Source organism: Asterias amurensis, chromosome 1 (assembly GCF_032118995.1).
Source record: "Asterias amurensis chromosome 1, ASM3211899v1".
In the NCBI taxonomy this organism is placed as follows: domain Eukaryota; kingdom Metazoa; phylum Echinodermata; class Asteroidea; order Forcipulatida; family Asteriidae; genus Asterias; species Asterias amurensis.
The window spans coordinates 9,631,961-9,651,883 of NC_092648.1; the positions used below are offsets into that span (position 1 = coordinate 9,631,961).

Here is a 19,923-nt window from a genome sequence, read left to right on the forward strand (position 1 = left end):
CCCACGTGTTCTTGCTCACACGTGCGTCGTGGGCGGAGACTACTGGATCGGTGTATTCTACGCCCGAATGTGAAACTACTGAAAGCTGGTTTATACGCGGACGCACAATGGTCTCAAGGGCGTTAGATAAACGCGCGACGCATTTTAAAGAGGAAGCCGACGCCTAAGCGACCAATGAAAAGGCTTTCCACGCCGCGCGGCCAAAACATGCGTCTGCGTAAGTTTCGTGATCGGAGATGGGCACAAATTCTTAATTTTTTACAAGTAACCTGACCTGAGGTCAAGTTTAAATATCGGTTTTTCTTCGTTATTATGTTGACTTCATTTTTACTTTTATATATGTTCCAGGACGTCACTGTAGTACAAAACGAAAGTGTAAGGCCGCCAGGGCTAGGTAGGGGACCCTGTAGTTGTGTCGGTTTCTATAACAAATTTTGGTAGTTTTTTGGGGTCAGATTTGTTTCGGTGCATAGAGATGGGTTCCCGGTTTATCATCTTCACTATCATCTGATGCTGTGGGTTTTTCTTTCTTGCAGTTTTTCCTTGTGTTTTCACGGTTACCGCATGGTTACCAACAGGCAAAACACACATACACCGCAAAAATCAGAAGAAAAATTAATGCCCGCGGCATCCGTCTTCTACTCTACATATTATGGGAAGTAGAGTCGGGCAGCTCGCAGTAGTCGCGCAACCAGCGGAGATCACCCGCTGCAACTCGACTATCTCACTGCGTGGGACCATAAACGGCTTGTCCACAATTCTACGATTAGCGCAGAATTTGGCGATAAACAGAGCTATGAAGTTGTGCCCTGTGGTCTTGAAAGAATTTCGTACACAGAACGTGTAGGGAACCATGGGGGAATGGGTTATCACACCTGCGGGCGCCTTTTCCCGCCGCCGATAGCTTCATTCGACGGCGGGGTTTCAAGACAAGTGCGAACGTCATACACCTTGTGGAGGTTTCAATCGTCATATTTCCGGATACTGAAATGGAAAATAAGTATGTTTAAACCTAAATGTTCACTTATATTGTATACATGTAAGTGCTTACTATGGTGGTGTAGATAGGGATGTGAATGTCAGTGAAGACGTTCGATTTTAATCGTTGGTTTCAAATTGAAATTCAATTTGTAAATTAGCACGACATATACGTATACATGTATCTGACATGACATAGCACGACTAAGTATAGTGACAGGCAACTGGCATGCTCGGCGCGGTGTTCCTCTTGCTATATAAATACTAGGGACCAATTGTGAGGTATTTCATAGGGACCCCAACGGAAATAAGCCAAAGATAAAAATTGGCTTTATTGGGTTAACCTTGTTTTGTATATTTTTGTGTCCTATTTTTATTGTGTTCAAAATTAATTTTATCTTATTTCATCGTCTGTTTCCGATTGCTGTCTATGTATTTTTGACGTGTTTTTATCCAAATAAATAAGCACCAAGATGGGTATTTCATAGAAGCCCAATGGAAATACATGTAAGCCAAAGATATTGGCTAATATTGGTTTATCCTTGTTTATTTTGGTGTCCTATTTTTTATTGTGTTCTAAATTAATTTATCTTCTTTTTTCCATTGTTGTCTATGTATTTTTGACAGTTTTTATCCAAATAAATTCAAACAAAATCAAATCAAATCCTGTCAATAATACAGTAGCTTGGCATGCTCTGTGCGGTGTGTTTGTGCTGTGTGTACTTTATTAAGCACCAAGTTGGGTTTTTCATAGGAGCCCAACGGAAATAAGCCAAAGATATTGGCTTTATTGGGTTATCCTTGTTTATTTTTGTGTCCTTTTTTTATTGTGTTCAAAATTAAATTTATCTTATTTCATCGTCTGTTTCCGATTGCTGTCTATGTATTTTTGACATGTTTTTATCCGAATAAATTCAAATCAAATCAAGTTCTGTCAATGATAGTAACCTGGCATGCTGCGCGGTGTGTTTGTGCTGTGTGTACTTTATTAAGCACCAAGTTGGGTATTTCATAGAAGCCCAATGGAAGTAAGCCAAAGATATTGGCTTTATTGGGTTATCCTTGGATATTTTGTGTGTCCTATTTTTGTTGTGTTTTAATTGATCTTAATTCATCGTTTTTTCTCCCATTGTTTTGTAGGTTTCGATCGTCCTTATTTAGGATACTGAAATGAAACTTATGCATATTTTTATATACTTATGAACTTATTGTAAACATATTTACCATGGTGTTGTAGAAAGGGATGTCACTGAAAATTATTGCTGGATGTCGGTGAAGACATTCGGTTCCAAACGTTGGTTCAATTGTAAATATAACATGACTATCTCATTTTTAATGAAAGTAATTTTATAGGCAACTTACTAATAGCCTCGCATGCTCTGCACGGTGTCTCTCTCTGAGCCGTGTGTACGTTAAGGACCAAGATGGGTAGTCAGAGCATCCCAATGGTTTATTCGGTTATTTTAGGATATGTTTTTTACGTGTTCTTAGTTAATTTATTTTATTCCATCGTCTTTTCTCCTATTGTGTATGTATTGTTAACATTCAAATAAATTCAAAGTTGGCGATAAGCAAAATAGGGTATGCTTGCGGCGCCTTTTCCCGTCGCCGAATATGCTACGGCTGCGTCCGATGTCGGGTCTCGAGTGATGTCGGGTCCGATGTCGAGTCTCTTGTTGAGGTTTCAATCGTCATTATTGTGGGTACTGAAATGAAACTAAGTATATTTTTATAAACCTTAAAATTCACTTATTGTGTTACTTTTTTTGTACGCGCTTACTATGGTGTTGTAGAAAGGGATGTGAGTGTCAGTGAAGACGTTCCAATCGTCGTTTTCAATTTGGAAATATAACACGACTATAGGGCCTTCTGACATTTTAATGATAATACTTTTATAGGCAACTTGATAGTAGCCTGGCATGCTCTGCGCGGTGTCCTTCTGTGTTGTGTGTAATTTAACCACCAAGTTGGGTGTTTGATAGGAGCCCAACGGAACTAAGCCACAGATATTGGCTTTATTGAGTTATCCTTGTATATTTTTGTGTCCTATTTTTATTGTGTTTCTAAACTAATTTTTCTTATTTCATCGTCTTTTCTCCTATTGTTGTGTTTGTATTTTGAAATGTTTTTTTATCTGAATAGATACAAATCAAATCAAATCAAAGTGTTGTTCTCGGCAAGGTATGTAATTGTAGTATATACACTAATTGTACGAAGACTGTGGTGTCGATAATTGTTTTTATTGATAAGTCTGGTCCGTGTCAATTTTTCTTTCTGTTTTTGGTTGCTTTTGTTTTTTGTCCTTGTTGTCAAAGTCCTTGTCTGTTGAAATCACGTTCATTTCTGTAGTTATTTTCTTCAAATTCTATACATTGCATCCGTCCTTCATTTTTATGTTCATAAATATTTGTTTTCTAGTGTATGCTTAAATTGTTATTGTCGACGTGAACAAATAAATGTTCATTTGTGGGATGTTTATAAGGAATTGTTATCAGTGGATAATAAATTTGTTCTACCACGGTCATTGGTTCAAACCGTTCTTGTTGGTCTACATATGTTATGTAATAAATAAAAGTCGCTGTTAATATTTATGAGCGTATATTGGTTTACATGAGTTTCTTCATAAAGAGACTCCCTTGTTTGAGTCAGTTTGCTAGATGTCAGTGAAGACATTTGGTTCCAATCATCTGTTTCAATTTGTAAATATAACACGACTATAGGGCCTGTGTATATTTTGAATGATAGTAATTTTATCGGTAACTTGATAGTAGCCTGCTGCTCTGCGCGGTGTACCTCTGTGCTGTGTGTACTTTAAGGACCACATTAGGTATTTCATTGGGACCCCAATGGAAATAAGCTTTATTGGGTCACCTTGGATATTTTTATAACCTTGGGATGTCAAGAGATGTTCGGACTGAACACCTAGTCAGTAGGGAATGCCAGTCTTTTATTGGCTCAGTATTCATGTAAATGTTAACGTTTTGATAAAATGGCTATAAACCAACCCTCTGCATTGATGAAATTGTAAACTGTACAGGGGGCAGTGTACTGTAGTATGCACAGACACACGTGCGTGGCGGTGTATGGCGCGGCCATCTGCGGGACACACTCACACCGCACAAACCAGCGCACTGACCAATCGACCAAACGATCGGCGTAAATTGGTGTATTTGTTTTTTGAATAAGATTATCTTGAGAAATATAAAGGTGGGTATTATATTAAACAAACAGGGTTGCCAGCAAAACCTTTGTTTCTTTTTAAAAGCTCAATATAAAGTAAGGGGGGCCAAATTGAAACTTTTCAAATGTGGTGGGGGGGGGGGGCAACGGCCCCCTGATGTCACCGCCGTTCATCCCGCACTTATTGTTTGACGTATTTTTTTTAGAACAATGAGAAAAAGATGTGATTACCATTGGCAAACAGCTTACTTTAGGCGAAGAGGTAACAACCCCCGGGGTTCCCTGCATGAGGCATGCTCCGGCTCCCGCCGGGTAGTTAATCTAAAACACAAATGTCCCATTGTGGGGCTAGGACACGATTATCCTCAATGAGCATTCCTTCTACAGTATTTTAACAGTCTGGCTCTGTAGTGTTGTTATTGTTCTATGTATAAGGCAATTGAGGGGGAACCAGACGCGTAAAAGGTCCCATTATGTGGCTAGGATACATTTCTCCTCGTTTAGCATACCCTCTACACTGGCTCAGTCTGGCTCCTGTATTTTTTATTCCCTTTTTGTATTTATAAGGTTATGTTGGGGAAGCCAGACAAACGGTTAGCTTCGGTACATGCGAGCAGTGGGAAAAAAAATTCCGCTGGAGGTTTGCATGCCAGGTTTTCACTTAATCAAAATTGCTGATAATATTGAACAAATTGTGATATATCAACATTTTCTATATTTCGATATGATTAAAAATGTTACATCCGCAGTATCTATCTAAAAAAAAAAAGGTATTTTCGATATATCGACGGTCGTTATTGAGCTGAACAGTCAAAAATAAATATGGTTACGCGGATGTTGGTCAGTTAACTGGGTAACCTTGTAACTGTCACTGTTAAATAGTCTCTACTGGTCATTTTTTGTGGGTTGGTTCTGACAGTGAAATAAAATTTTGAACTCGTGTTTCAGACAAATTTTTATATTGTATTCGCTTTGTGTTTTTTTTTATCCACTGTTTTCGCTTTTAATAAAACATTTTATTTGGTTCTAATTCAGTGTATTTATGTCATCAGCCAATTGAACAATAAAAACAGATTGTGCCAATCTCTTTTTTTATATGACCCTGGATTATTTCTTCATTTTCATATAACTGCTTAATTATTTGCTTACTGATTTGTTGGTTTTCCTGTAACCTTGTGAATGTAAAGCATTGTGAGAGTTTATGCAATACCTTAAACAATATTAAGAATAACTTACTTTTAATTTGATTCATTTGTTGAGTCCTACGTGGTGATGACGTTGTTAGAGAACTGTTTCTTCCTCGCAGTCATCTGTTTTCTGATCATCAACTAACTTTCTATGGATCGCAGTCATCTGTTTTTCTCAGCATCAACTCACTCTCTATGGATCGCAGCCATCTGTTTGCATAGCATCAACTGACTTTCTATGGATCGTTCTCCAACCACGACACTTTTGGAATGCTGAAGTCACCCACCTATTAATGGCCATGGACGTATGAACTTGAAACACTGATAACCATTTTCTTAGTGGTGTCAACCATTAGGCCCCTCGTATATGGAGCGCTCTACGCGGCCAAGGCTATCGATCGGTAATAGTTAGGTGTAGGTGGGCATTAAATATCTTAAACACTGTTACCTATGTTATCATATATGTAATGTTAACAAAACTTTAGACCCTAAACAGGTTGCCTGGTTACTAACTGTATTCTTTTTGTTGTCAAGCAGGACGAGGCCCTTTGATGTATGGAGCGCTCTTTGCGGCTAAGCGAATTGGTCGGTTCTAGTTAGGTGGGCATTAAATATCTTATACACTGTTACCTATATATGTTATGTTAACAAAACTTTATGTCCTTAACAGGTTGCCTGGATCCAATGCTCCGTCGTCTTCCCTGGTTACTAACTGTATTCTTTTTGTTGTCACTCAGGACGAGGCCCTTTGATGTATGGAGCGCTCTTTGCGGCTAAGCGAATTGGTCGGTTCTAGTTAGGTGGGCATTAAATACCTTATACACTGTTACCTATATATGTCATGTTAACACAACTTTATGTCCTTAACAGGTTGCCTGGATCCAATGCTCCGTCGTCTTCCCTGGTTACTAACTGTTTTCTTTTTGTTGTCAATCAGGACGAGGCCCTTTGATGTATGGAGCGCTCTGCGCAGCTAAGCGAATTGGTCGGTTTTAGTAAGGTGGGTATTATATATCTTATATATACACTGTTACCTATGTTATCATATATGCAGTGTTAACAAAACTTTATTCCCAAAACAGGTTGTTCCAACTCGATCCTACTCTGCGGTAGTAGTTGTAGACTGGCACTCTACCTAACAAGTTTTTATGATACTTGCGAATATGGGAATATATTGAAGGGATACAAACTCTTTATGAGGCGGTGACGATAATAGCGAGAAGTCCATTGATCCAATAAGAGAACCTTAGGTGCGGTAGTAGGTAGACTGGCACTCTACCTAACAAATTCCTATGATACCTGCGAATATGGGAATATATTGAAGGGATACAAACTCTTTATGAGGCGGTGACATTAAAAGCGAGAAGTCCACACAATCCAATAAGAGAACCTTCGGTGCGGTAGTAGGTAGACTGGCACTCTACGTAACAAATTCCTATGATACTTGCGAATATGGGAATATATTGAAGGGATACAAACTCTTTATGAGGCGGTGACGTTAATAGCGAGAAGTCCACACGATCCAATAAGAGAACCTTCGGTGAGGTAGTAGGTAGACTGGCACTCTATGTAACAAATTCCTATGATACTTGTGAATATGGGAATATATTGAAGGAAAACAAATTCTTTATGAGGCGGTGACGTTAATAGCGAGAAGTCCACACGATCCAATAAGAGAACCTTCGGTGAGGCAGTAGGTAGACTGGCACTCTACGTAACAAATTCCTATGATACTTGCGAATATGGGAATATATTGAAGGGATACAAACTCTTTATGAGGCAGTGACGTTAAAAGCAAGTAGTCCATTGATCCAATAAGAGACCCTTAGGTGCGGTAGTAGGTAGACTGGCACTCTACCTAACAAATTCCTATGATACTTGCGAATATAGGAATATAGGAATATATTGAAGGGATACAAACTCTTTATGAGGCGGTGACGTTAATAGCTAGAAGTCCCCACGATCCAATAAGAGAACTTTCGGTGCGGTAGTAGTTAGACTGGCACTCTACGTAACAAATTCCTATGATACTTGCGAATATGGGAATATATTGAAGGGATACAAACTCTTTATGAGGCGGTGACGTTAATAGCGAGAAGTCCACACGATCCAATAAGAGAACCTTCGGTGCAGTAGTTGGTAGACTGGCACTCTACGTAACAAATTCCTATGATACTTGCGAATATGGGAATATATTGAAAGGATACAAACTCTTTATGAGGCAGTGACGTTAATAGCGAGAAGTCCACACGATCCAATAAGAGAACCTTCGATGCGGCAGTAGGTAGACTGGCACGCTACATAACAAATTCCTATGATACTTGCGAATATGGGAATATATTGAAGGGATACAAACTCTTTATGATGCGGTGACGTTAATAGCGAGAAGTCCACACGATCCAATAAGAGAACCTTCGGTGAGGTAGTAGGTAGACTGGCACTCTACGTAACAAATTCCTATGATACTTGCGAATATGGGAATATATTGAAGGGATACAAACTCTTTATGAGGCGGTGACGTTAATAGCAGAAGTCCACACGATCCAATAAGAGAGCCTTCGGTGAGGTAGTAGGTAGACTGGCACTCTACGTAACAAATTCCTATGATACTTGGGAATATGGGAATATATTGTAGGGATAAGAACTCACTCCGGTGCAGTGGCGTTCTGAGCGAGAAGTCCGATCGATCCAATAAGAGAACCCACTCTGCGGTAGTAGGTAGACTGGCACTCTACGTAACAAAATTCCCCATGATACTTGCAAATATGGGAATATATTGAAGGAATAAGAACTCACTCCGGTGCAGTGACGTTCTGAGTGAGAGGTCCATTCGATCCACCAAGAGAATCTACAGTGGGTAGTAGGTAGACTGGCAATCTCTTGGTTTTTTTTTTTTTAAGAATCTTGTTTTTTTTTTTTAATGACATGTTTTTACCAGTTTTTGCCTTTTTTTTATTTCCCTTAACAACAATTTTTTGTGTTTGTGTGCAGATGGTGCCGGTTAATTGTTCATTCCACTTATCTTAACTCTGTAAAGTTAAGAACGAGAAGTCCACTCGATCCACTAAGAGAACCTACTCTGCGGTAGTAGGTAGACTGACACTCTAACAAAACCCTATGATACTTGCGATTATGGGAATATATTGAAGGAATAAGAACTCATTCCGGTGCAGTGACATCCTGAGCGAGAAGTCTGATCGATCCAATAAGAGAACCTATGGTGTGGAAGTAGGTAGACTGGCACTCTACCTAACAGGTTTCTATGATACTTGCGAATATGGGAATACATTGAAGGAATAAGAACTCACTCCGGTGCAGTGATGTTCTGAGCGAGAAGTCCGATCGATCAAATAAGAGAACCTATGGTGCGGAAGTAGGTAGACTGGCACTCTACCTAACAAGTTTTTATGATACTTGCGAAAATGGGAATATATTGAAGGAATAAGAACTCACTCCGGTGCAGTGATGTTCTGAGCGAGAAGTCCGATTGATCAAATAAGAGAACCTATGGTGCGGAAGTAGGTAGACTGGCACTCTACCTAACAAGTTTCTATGATACTTGCGAAAATGGGAATATATTGAAGGAATAAGAACTCACTCCGGTGCAGTGACGTTCTGAGCGAGAAGTCCGATTGATCCACTTAGAGAACCTACTCTGCGGTAGTAGGTAGACTGGCACTCTACGTAACAATTTCCTATGATGCTTGGGAGTATGGAATTGTATTGAAGGAATAAGAACTCACTCCGGTGCAGTGACGTTCTGAGCGAGAAGTCCGATTGATCCAATAAGAGAACCTACTCTGCGGTAGTAGGTAGACTGGCACTCTACGTAACAATTCCCTATGATACTTGCGAATATGGGATTGTATTGAAGGAATAAGAACTCACTCCGGTGCAGTGAAGTTCTGAGCGAGAAGTCCGATCGATCCAATAAGAGAACCTACTCTGCGGTAGTAGGTAGACTGGCACTCTACGTAATAATTTCCTATGATGCTTGCGAGTATGGGATTGTATTAAAGGAATAAGAACTCACTCCGGTGCAGTGACGTTCTGAGCGAGAAGTCCGATCGATCCAATAAGAGAACCTACTCTGTGGTAGTAGGTAGACTGGCACTCTACGTAACAATTTCCTATGATGCTTGGGAGTATGGAATTGTATTGAAGGAATAAGAGCTCACTCCGGTGCAGTGACGTTCTGAGCGAGAAGTCCGATCGATCCAATAAGAGAACCTACTCTGCGGTAGGAGGTAGACTGGCACTCTACGTAACAATTCCCAATGATACTTGCGAATATGGGATTGTATTGAAGGAACAAGAACTCACTCCGGTGCATTGACGTTCTGAGCGAGAAGTCTGATCGATCCAATAAGAGAACCTACTCTGCGGTAGTAGGTAGACTGGCACTCTACGTAACAATTTCCTATGATGCTTGCGAGTATGGGATTGTATTAAAGGAATAAGAACTCACTCTGGTGCAGTGACGCTCTGAGCGAAAAGTCCGATCGGTCCAATAAGAGAACCTACTCTGCGGTAGTAGGTAGACTGGCACTCTACGTAACAATTTCCGATGATACTTGCGAGTATGGGATTGTATTGAAGGAATAAGAACTCACTCCGGTGCAGTGAAGTTCTGAGCGAGAAGTCCGATTGATCCAATAAGAGAACCTACTCTGCGGTAGTAGGTAGACTGGCACTCTTAGTAACAATTTCCTATGATACGTGCGAATATTGGAATATATTGAAGGAATAAGAACTCACTCTGGTGCAGTGACGTTCTGAGCGAGAAGTCCGATCGATCCAATAAGAGAACCTATGGTGCGGAAGTAGGTAGACTGGCACTCTAGGTAACAATTTCCTATGATACTTGCGAATATGGGATTGTATTGAAGGAATAAGAACTCACTCCGGTGCAGTGACGTTCTAAGCGAGAAGTCTGATGATCCAATAAGAGAACCTATGGTGCGGAAGTAGGTAGACTGGCACTCTACCTAACAAGTTTCTATGATACTTGCAAATACGGAAATATATTGAAGGAATAAGAACTCACTTCGGTGCAGTGACGTCTGAGCGAGAAGTCCGAGCGATCCACTAAGAGAACCTACGGTGCGGAAGTAGGTAGACTGGCACTCTACGTAACAATTTCCTATGATACTTGCGAATATGGGATTGTATTGAAGGAATAAGAACTCACTCCGGTGCAGTGACGTTCTGAGCGAGAAGTCCAATCGATCCAATAAGAGAACCTACTCTGCGGTAGTAGGTAGACTGGCACTCTACGTAACAATTCCCTATGATACTTGTGAATATGGGATTGTATTGAAGGAACAAGAACTCACTCCGGTGCAGCGACGTTCTGAGCGAGAAGTCCGATCGATCCAATAAGAGAACATACTCTGTGGTAGTAGGTAGACTGGCACTCTACCTAACAAGTTTCTATGATACATGGGAATATATTGAAGGAATAAGAACTCACTCCGGTGCAGTGATGTTCTGAGCGAGAAGTCTGATCAATCCAATAAGAGAACCTACGGTGCGGAAGTAGGTAGACTGGCACTCTACGTAACAATTTCCTATGATACTTGCGAATATGGGAATATATTGAAGGAATAAGAACTCACTCCGGTGCAGTGACGCTCTGAGTGAGAGGTCCATTCGATCCACCAAGAGAACCTACAGTGGGTAGTAGGTAGACTGGCAATCTCTTGGGTTTTTTTTTTTTTTAGGTATCTTGTTTTTTTTTTTTTTAGTGACATGTTTTTACTAGTTTTTGCCTTTTTTTTATTTCCCTTAACAACAATTGTTTGTGTTTGTGTGTAGATGGTGCCGGTAAATTGTTCATTCCACTTATCTTAACTCTGTAAAGTTAAGAACGAGAAGTCCACTCGATCCACTAAGAGAACCTACTCTGCGGTAGTAGGTAGACTGACACTCTAACAAAACCCTATGATACTTGTGATTATGGGAATATATTGAAGGAATAAGAACTCACTCCAGGGAAGTGACGTTCTGAGCGAGAAGTCAACTGGATCCATTAGAGAACCTTCTCTGCGGTAGAAGCTGGTAGACTGGCACTCTACCTAACCAAACCCTATGATGCAAGGGCTTGAGAATATGGGATTGTGATGAAAAATAATAGAAACTCACTCCGAGTTAGGGACGTTAATAGCGAGAAGTCCCCTCGATCCACCAAGAGAACCTACAGTGGTTAGTAGGTAGACTGGCACTCTCTTGCTTTCTTTTTTTCAATTACTTGTTTCACCAGTTTTTATTTATGTTTGATGTTTTAATTTTTGTGTTTGTGTTTTTGACTATCTTTTAATCAGATTTGTTGGCCGGTTACTTTTATCTGGGGGTCAAAGGACTAGGAACGGCCAGGAATGTGTGTGAAGTATTGAGCAACTTCTCACCCATGAAACATTCTATATGGCCAGCGTCTCAAATAGCCTCTCCTAGTCAAACTCCTACTGCCCGGCTTCCCGTGCCGATCCCTGTTTAGAACAGTGGGCAGAGGTGTGTTTTAAGTTAAGCAAATGACAGTACGTACCAAGAAAAAACATTGACCAAATCCGCAGTTTGTCACTAATGAGAGGGTTTTTAATGAGAAGTATTGTTTCTTTGTTACTTTCAGGTCACATTTCAAGGTTCAACATATCCAGTTACTAGGAAGTAAGAAGACAACGGGAAAAGGATCCTGTTTTGACATTCCTGCTATTAATCTGCTCATAGAGAAAATAGAGGTGAGACAACATTGTCATTTAACTTCAAAATGTTACTGATCTTATGAAAAGCGCTTGTAACCGTTTATAAAATGCATTTGGTTGAAAGTAGAATATAACTAAGCACATTATGCCCCGCATTTGCACAGTTTTTCTAATGTTGTCTACTAACATGACACGCCAGCTTGTGGAGTCAAATTTTATACTCCACAAAATGGTTGACCATGTTAGTTTGCGAAGTAAAAGAAAAACCACACAATTTTGGGGCATATTCTTGTGGCTCATTGTATTCTACTTCTAAAACATCTTTCCTCACAAAATACTCTTATAACAATCTTATAAGAAACTTATAGGAATCTTATAAGAACCTGTATTGAGCAGTCTTATAAGAATCTTATTAGAGTCTATTGAGCAGTCTTATAAGAATCTTATCAGAGTCTTATGTGATTCTTACAAGTATTTAATATGTAAATTAGTGAGATCTCAAAAGAAATACACCAGGATCTTTTGAGAAACTTCCGAATGTTTTTTTTTCTCTTCAGAATCTCGTAAGAAGTGTGTAAGAATCATTTCAGAATACGATTTTTAATGGAAAGTGTCATCTACTGTGAGTTGCACTCGTTGTGACATTGAGGCAAGGTCATGCTCAGTAAGTTATCAGACTAAATAGTATGCATGAGTTAGATAAGCACAAAGCAAACCAAATGAAATCATTTTTTCCTAGCGAAGTTGTTTGTCTAAGAAAGCAGTATTTTCTGCTTATTAATGGCTTACATATTCGACCCATGTTCTCATCTGTAAAGCCAACTATAAAATAATGTGTCCTCCATCCCCGCAGTATGCACAGTGCTGGGCTAAGTTTCATAAAGCTGCTTAAGCACAAAAACTAGCTAAGCACAACAAGGTTGTGCTACCAGAAAAAGGTTACCAGCCTAAATACCTTGTCAAAAAGTTCAATTTGTACAAAGTACAAAGGCTTCAGGGGCATGAAGCCATTTTCCGTCATCTGAAAGCACACAATCTTTCCAACAAGGCTATTTTTGTCTTCATCCTTTTCAAGTACGATGACCCAAAAAATGTTTACAGGAGAATGCATGGTCTACAACAGCAGTTTGAAAGTTAAACTTCACACACCTTTTTTCAGAAGACACTGAGCTTTGGCTGTGGTGGATAAAACATTGTTTTGTGGCATGAGCGATATGTGTATGTTCGCAGTTAAGCACATGACGGTACTTGCTCAAAAAACATTGACCAAATCCACAGTTTGTCACTCACGAGAGGGTTCTTAATGAGTAGTATTGTTTGTTTATTACTTTCAGGTCACATTTCAAGGTTCAGCATCACCGAGTTACTAGGAAGCAAGAAGACAACGAGAAAAGGATTCTGTTTTGACATTCCTGCTATTTATCTGCTCATAGAGAAAATAGAGGTGAGACAATACTCTCATTTGACTTTAAAATATTACTGATCTTATGAAAAGCGCTTGTAACCGTTTATAAAATGTTGAAAGTAGAATTTAACTAAGCACATTATGCCCAGCATTTGCTAAGTTTTTCTAATGTTGTCTACTAACATGACACGCCAGCTTGTGGAGTCAAATTTTATACTCCACAAAATGGTTGACCATGTTAGTATGCGAAGTAAAAGAAAAACCACACAATTTTGGGGCATATTCTTGTGGCTCATTGTATTCTACTTCTTAAACATCTTTCTTAACCTATGCATTTTTAATAAAAACAAATTAAAAAACGATTTCTAAACACCAACTAAGTCGAATCCCAGGCAACGTGTCCCTTTAAAGTAAATTTGAAACACTTTATTCTTATGGTCAATTGATAGCAACAAGAATGTAATAATAACCTATATTATTGTTTGCCGTGATTCACTTTTATGCTTGGCATCATCATTGCAACCCAACACGACACTACAGGCAAGGCTTTATGCTTATGTGGCTGTGTATGGTCGATGAAAAAATGGGCCAGGGCTTACTTCCCTCACAAAATACTCTATAACAAACTTATAAGAAACTTATAGGAATCTTATAAGAACCTGTATTGAGCAGTCTTATAAGAATCTTATCAGAGTCTTTTGAGCAGTTTCATATAAATCTTATCATAGTCTTATGTGATTCTTATAAGATTCTTATAAGTATTTTATATGATGTAAATTAGTGAGATCTTAAAAGAAATACACCTGGATCTTTTGAGAAACTTCTGAATGTTTTTTTCTTCTTCAGAATCTCGTAAGAAGTGTATAACAATCTTATGAGAATACGATTTTTAAATGAAAGGTGTCATCTACTGTGAGTTCGAATCGTTGTGACATTGAGGCAAGGTCATGCTAAGTAAGACAATTATCAGACTTAATAGTATACATGAGTTAGATAAGCATAAAGCAAACCAAATCAAATCATGAGTCAAGTTGCTGTGACTGACGCCCTACTTACACTGCGTAATTTGTTCCTAGCAAAGATGTATGTCTAAGAAAGCAGTATTTTCTGCTTATTAACAGCTTACTGATATTCGACCCATGTTCTCATCTGTAAGGCCAACTATAAAATAATGTGTCCTCCATCCCCGCAGTATGCATAGTGCTGGGCTAAGTTTCATAAAGCTGCTTAAGCACAAAAAACTAGGTAAGCACACCAAAATTGTGCTACCAGAAAGAGGTTACCAGCCTAAATACCTTGTCAAAAAGTTCAATTTGTACAAAGTACAAAGGCTTCAGAGGCATGAAGCATTTTTCAGTCATCTGAAAGCACACAATCTTCAAGCAAGGCTATTTTTTCTTTCATTGTTTCAAGTATGATGACCAAAAAATGTTTCAGAAAACACGGAGCTTTGACTGTGGTGGATAAAACGTTGTTTTGTGGCATGAGCGATATGTTGTAAGTTTGAGGTTAAGCAAATGACAGTACTCGCCCAAAAAACATTGACCAAATCCGCAGTTGGTCACTAACGAGAGGATTCTTAATGAGTAGTATTGTTTCTTTATTACTTTCAGGTCACATTTCAACGTTCAGCATCACCGAGTTACTAGGAAGGAAGAAGACAACAAGAAAAGGATTCTGTTTTGATATTCCTGCTTTTTATCTGCTCATAGAGAAAATAGAGGTGAGACTACTTTCTCATTAAACTTCAAAATGTATTTGATCTTGTGAAAAGCGCTTGTAACCGTTTATAAAATGCCTATGGTTGAAAGTAGAATATAACAATGCACATTATGCCCCTCGACTAACGGGACTAGCAAGCTTGTGGGGTCAAATTTTGTATTCCACAAAATGGTTGAACATGTAATTTTGCAAAGTTAAAGGAAACCACACGATTTGGAGGCATATTCTTGTGGCTCATTATTAGGCCTGGGCGAATAATTCGAATATCCGGTTAATGGCGAATAGGTTTTCCTATCCGTAACCACGAATGCCTTTTTTTCTTAACCGGATATCCGCATAGGGCACGAATACCTATTTACAAACCGGATAATTCTGTAATTACGACCGAGTAACCGGATATTCTTTATTATCCGAATATCCGCGGACGTCGGGCGACAACTGATATGAATTGTTTTGTCTGAATCCTTATGAAACTTCTATTAAAACAGCATAAAAAAGCATATATTTAGTATTTAACTATGCTCACCTCCATGAAGAGTTAAAACAATGACATTTCTGACGTAATTTGTTCAAAGATTACAAAAGTTTTCCTTCATGTAGAGTCAATCACGATGAAAAGAAAAAGCAAATCGCCATCTTTAAATTAGATCCGGTCATTTTTGTGAATGAACCGCGTGACACTGGTCTAAAACTAATATCAATCCGCCCATAACATCTCATTCACAGACGAACAGCGCCCTCTAGCGAAAAAAAAAAAAAAAAAAAAAAAATCGATTTTTAAATAGCGCCCTCTAGCGGCGAAGACAACATTCGAATAGCCGGTTAATTTCGGATAGTTGGCCAGTGGTATCCGAATAACAAAATTTCACTATTCGCCCAGCACTACTCATTATATTCTACTTATAAAGTATCTTTCTTACCATATGCGTTTCATAAAAAAAAATTGCTTTTTAAGCACCAAGTTGCCTCACCCAAGCACTGTGTCCCTTTAAAGTAAACTTGAAACACTTTTTTCTGATGGTCAATTGATAGCAACAATTTAGTGTGATATTAAAGGCAGTGGACACTATTAGTAATTGTCAGAGACTAGCCTTCACAGTTGGTGTATCTCAACATATGCATAAAATAATAAACCTGTAAAAATTTGAGCTCAATCAGTCACTGAAGTTGCAAGATAATAGTGAAAGAAAAAACACCCTTGTCACACGAATTTGTGTGCGTTAAGATGGTTGATTTGGAGACCTTAAGTTCTTAATCTGAGGTCTTAAAATCAAATTCGTGAAAAATTACTTCTTTCTCGAAAACTGTGGCACTTCAGAGGGAGCCGTTTCTCACAATGTTTTATTCCATCAACCTCTCCCCATTACTCATCACCAAAAAAGGTTTTATGCTAATAATTATTTTGAGTAATTACCAATAGTGTCCACTGCTTTAACCTATATCTGTTAGCCTTTTCACACTTAAGCCTGGTTTCATCATTGTTACCCAAAATGACGCTACAGGCAAGGTTATGCTTTGTGTGGCTGTGATTGGTCAATTAAATACTCTTATAAGAAACTTTTAAGAAACCTACATATAAGAGTCTTATTAACATCTTATAAGAACCTGTATTGAGCAGTCTTATAAGAATCTTATCAGAGTCTTATACAATTCTTATAATCTTCTTATAAGTATGTAAGATCTTAAAAGAATTACACCAGGAACTTGTAAGAAACCTTAAATAATCTGATAAGATTTTCAGAATGTCTTTTTAAGAATCTTGTAAGAATTGTGTACGAATCTTATGAGAATAAGATTTTTAGATGAAAAGTGTACTTCATTTACTGTGAGGCAAGGTCATGCTCAAAATATCAGACCTCCCTAAAGCGAAGCAAATCAAATCTTAAAACAAATTAATGATCAAACAAATTTTCAACATCGACTTAAAAATCCTGAACTAGGATGAAGCATCAATTTTATTTTCAAAAGGTCCAGCCACTTTTTAAAATTAAACTTACAGGGTTTGAAGATAATGATGATAGAAAGCTTCTCATAAAATATAACTTGCTGAAGTGCTGTAATTTTTTGGAAAATTAGTAAAACAAGTCGCAAAATTTTCTTATCAGTGAGGCAGAAATTATTTTAGCATGTAAAAACCCATTAACAAGTTTTGATATTATACCATAAACCTAGCATAACTGGTTGAAACTATTTAACATGCTAAAACTGAGACAAAAATTATTTGTTTTACTCATTTCTCAAAAACTACAGCACTTCAGTAAGTAAAAACTCTGATGTGTGACTCTCAGAATCCTTACAAATTGAGAAATTGGGAGTTGCCAGTCAGAAGCCATGCATCCCTTTGCCTTGTTTGATATTGGAAATAAATAGTCCCTTTCCATTAAGGTGATCCCTTTGTTGCCACTTCCAATGTTGTATCATAAACGGGGTTGGGTCCAAAGCTTAAAGGCAGTTTTTGGTTGTATGTCTTCTACATGACTGGCACCCCAAAACAAGGATATCCGGAGATCGTTGGTTCAAATTCTGCTCAAATGTTACGTAATCCTTGTTCAACCCCAAACCATTTAAAATGTAACCCATCAGTATCACATACAACATTGTAAAATATTGATTGTTCATTCATAAATACCTCAGACAGTTTCGCTTTTCCTATTGGTGGAGAGCGCATCACATGGGTATGTATAAACCTTTGTTTATGACCGGTAAAAAGTGTTAATTCATGGGCGTGACAAGCGACTTTGCACCTGTTCTTATAAGATAGTTTCTTCATTCCTATTGGTCGAGAGCAACGGCTGAAACAGTGGTGCCACATCACGCGATACGCGCGACGCCGGCAGCATTCCGTTATGAGGAGTTGTTTACGCGAGGGCGGCGGAGAGCTCTACCATTTCATAGCTGGAAGGGCATGAGGGGTGTTGTGTTGAAAGAAATCATTTTAAAATTATAATTTTTCCATTTATTTTACTTTTTTACCAAAAAGGATGATGTTTTTGACCGAAAAGACATTTATGAATGAGAATCAAAGTGTGTTGAATCGAGTTTCAACTAGTGGTTTAAACCCGCCGAGGCCTGGTTCTTGATAATTTAAAACCTACCCACCGAGGCCTGGTTCTTTATAATTTAATACCTCGACTTTGTCTCGGTAATATTATCAAGAACCAGGCCTCGTTGTGATTAAACCACTAGTTGAAAACCACTTCACCACACATTTATTCCCTTATTAAAAACATGATTGAATATTTCTGCTGCATAAATGGGCGCCTCTGACATTGAATATACCAAATTTATGGAGGGTGGGGGGATGGGGTAAACTTTAACTATCTTTTGAGTATTTGGAAAAGATAAAACATGTTCTCAGAGTCTTTTGGTTAGGGTAAACTTCAATTATCTTTTGAGTATTTGGAAAAGATAAAACATGTTCTTATAATCTTTTGTGGTAACATGTTATTCCTTCAAACATATTTAGGTGTTCGGGCCATCAGCCCAGAACACCTCTTATTTTTGTTCGTTTTTTCTTTTAGGTGTTCGGGCCAACAGCCCGAAACACCTCTTATTTTTGTTTGTTTTTTTTTCCTTTTCTTCACACTGCTTCGGACCGAAGATCTCTTGTTTTTGTTTGTTTTTTTTTTTTTTTAGGTGTTCGGACTGAAGTCCGAAGACCTTTTGTTTTTGTTCGTTTTTTTTTTTTTACTTCTTCTCCGAGGTTTTTGTCTGCTAACAAAGACATACTTATATATATTAGGTTTGCGGTAACACCATGTGTGTATATCTACTTGCCAGGTAGAGTTGTTCTTAGGGAACTGTCTTGCTTTATTATACTGCCGTGGAGTAGAAAATTGGAGGTTCGGTAGACTTCTCAGTTCTGAAAAGAACTGTCCTGCTTTATAACTATTACCAGGGCGGATGGTATAGAAATTGTCTGGACTACTACTTTTTGCTTATAGGATCGTAATAACTGTACTGCCGCGGAGTCAGTTCGGAATTGGTCTCAACGTTTCGACTAGCTTGCTCTAGTCATCGTCAGGAGACTGAAGAGGTAGAGAGGAGTGGGCTTATTTATAGGGGTTCAGTGGATCCCATGTGTGAGAAACCTCTCGGGTGTAGTGAGGCGTGTCAGTAGGTTGGTGGTTGTTAGAGGAGGAGGGTGGTAGGATAGTGTGCCATACTTGCTAAGCTCACATAAACTTGAAACTTCACACATAGTTAGATATTCATTAGTAGATGAAACCGTTTTAGTTTCGTCATCATGACGTCATCAGGTGTCGATTTACGAGGTTTTTAGGTTCAAAAAGTGACCATTTGCTTTTCGCTATATATCTTCAAATTTTACAGTTATGATAGTCATAAATACGCATCTGATAGATTAAGACTGGGACTACATTTGAAAAGTTAACGTCAAAATTGTATGACCCCTCCTTCCGTTCGTACCGGAAGGTCAAAGTTTGCAGTTGTATATTTTTTTTTCAAAAATACATCTCCGCCCCTTGCCCTCTAACAAAAGCACACTTCCCAAACCTGTAGGAACTTCTAACTTCACACATCATTAGATATTTATTAGGAGAAGAAACCATATGAGTTACGTCACGATGACGTCATCAATTCTTGAGTTATGAATTTTCAAAGTTTATTATTTCAAAAAATCATAACTTTTTATCTACATGATGGGTTGTTACAATCGACACATCATCGGAAAGTTCGTTAAAAACTCCGTAAATGCTTCGCAGACGTGATCACATTTTGATCTCGTCTT

General features: G+C 38.5%; 1 long non-coding RNA gene across 3 annotated transcripts; it reads left to right on the top strand.

The window, feature by feature from the left end:
* The first annotated feature begins 910 nt into the window (after positions 1-910).
* Positions 911-18,697, top strand: LOC139944922 (uncharacterized). Of its 3 annotated transcripts, XR_011787036.1 has the most exons (6): positions 911-1,000; positions 6,283-6,345; positions 11,974-12,082; positions 12,604-12,710; positions 13,381-13,490; positions 15,065-18,697. It is a non-coding gene; the product is annotated as an uncharacterized lncRNA (long non-coding RNA). The 3 variants fall into 3 exon arrangements; XR_011787037.1 differs by lacking the exon at positions 12,604-12,710; XR_011787040.1 differs by lacking the exon at positions 6,283-6,345 and having other exon boundaries at positions 915-1,000.
* Positions 18,698-19,923: the final 1,226 nt, after the last annotated feature.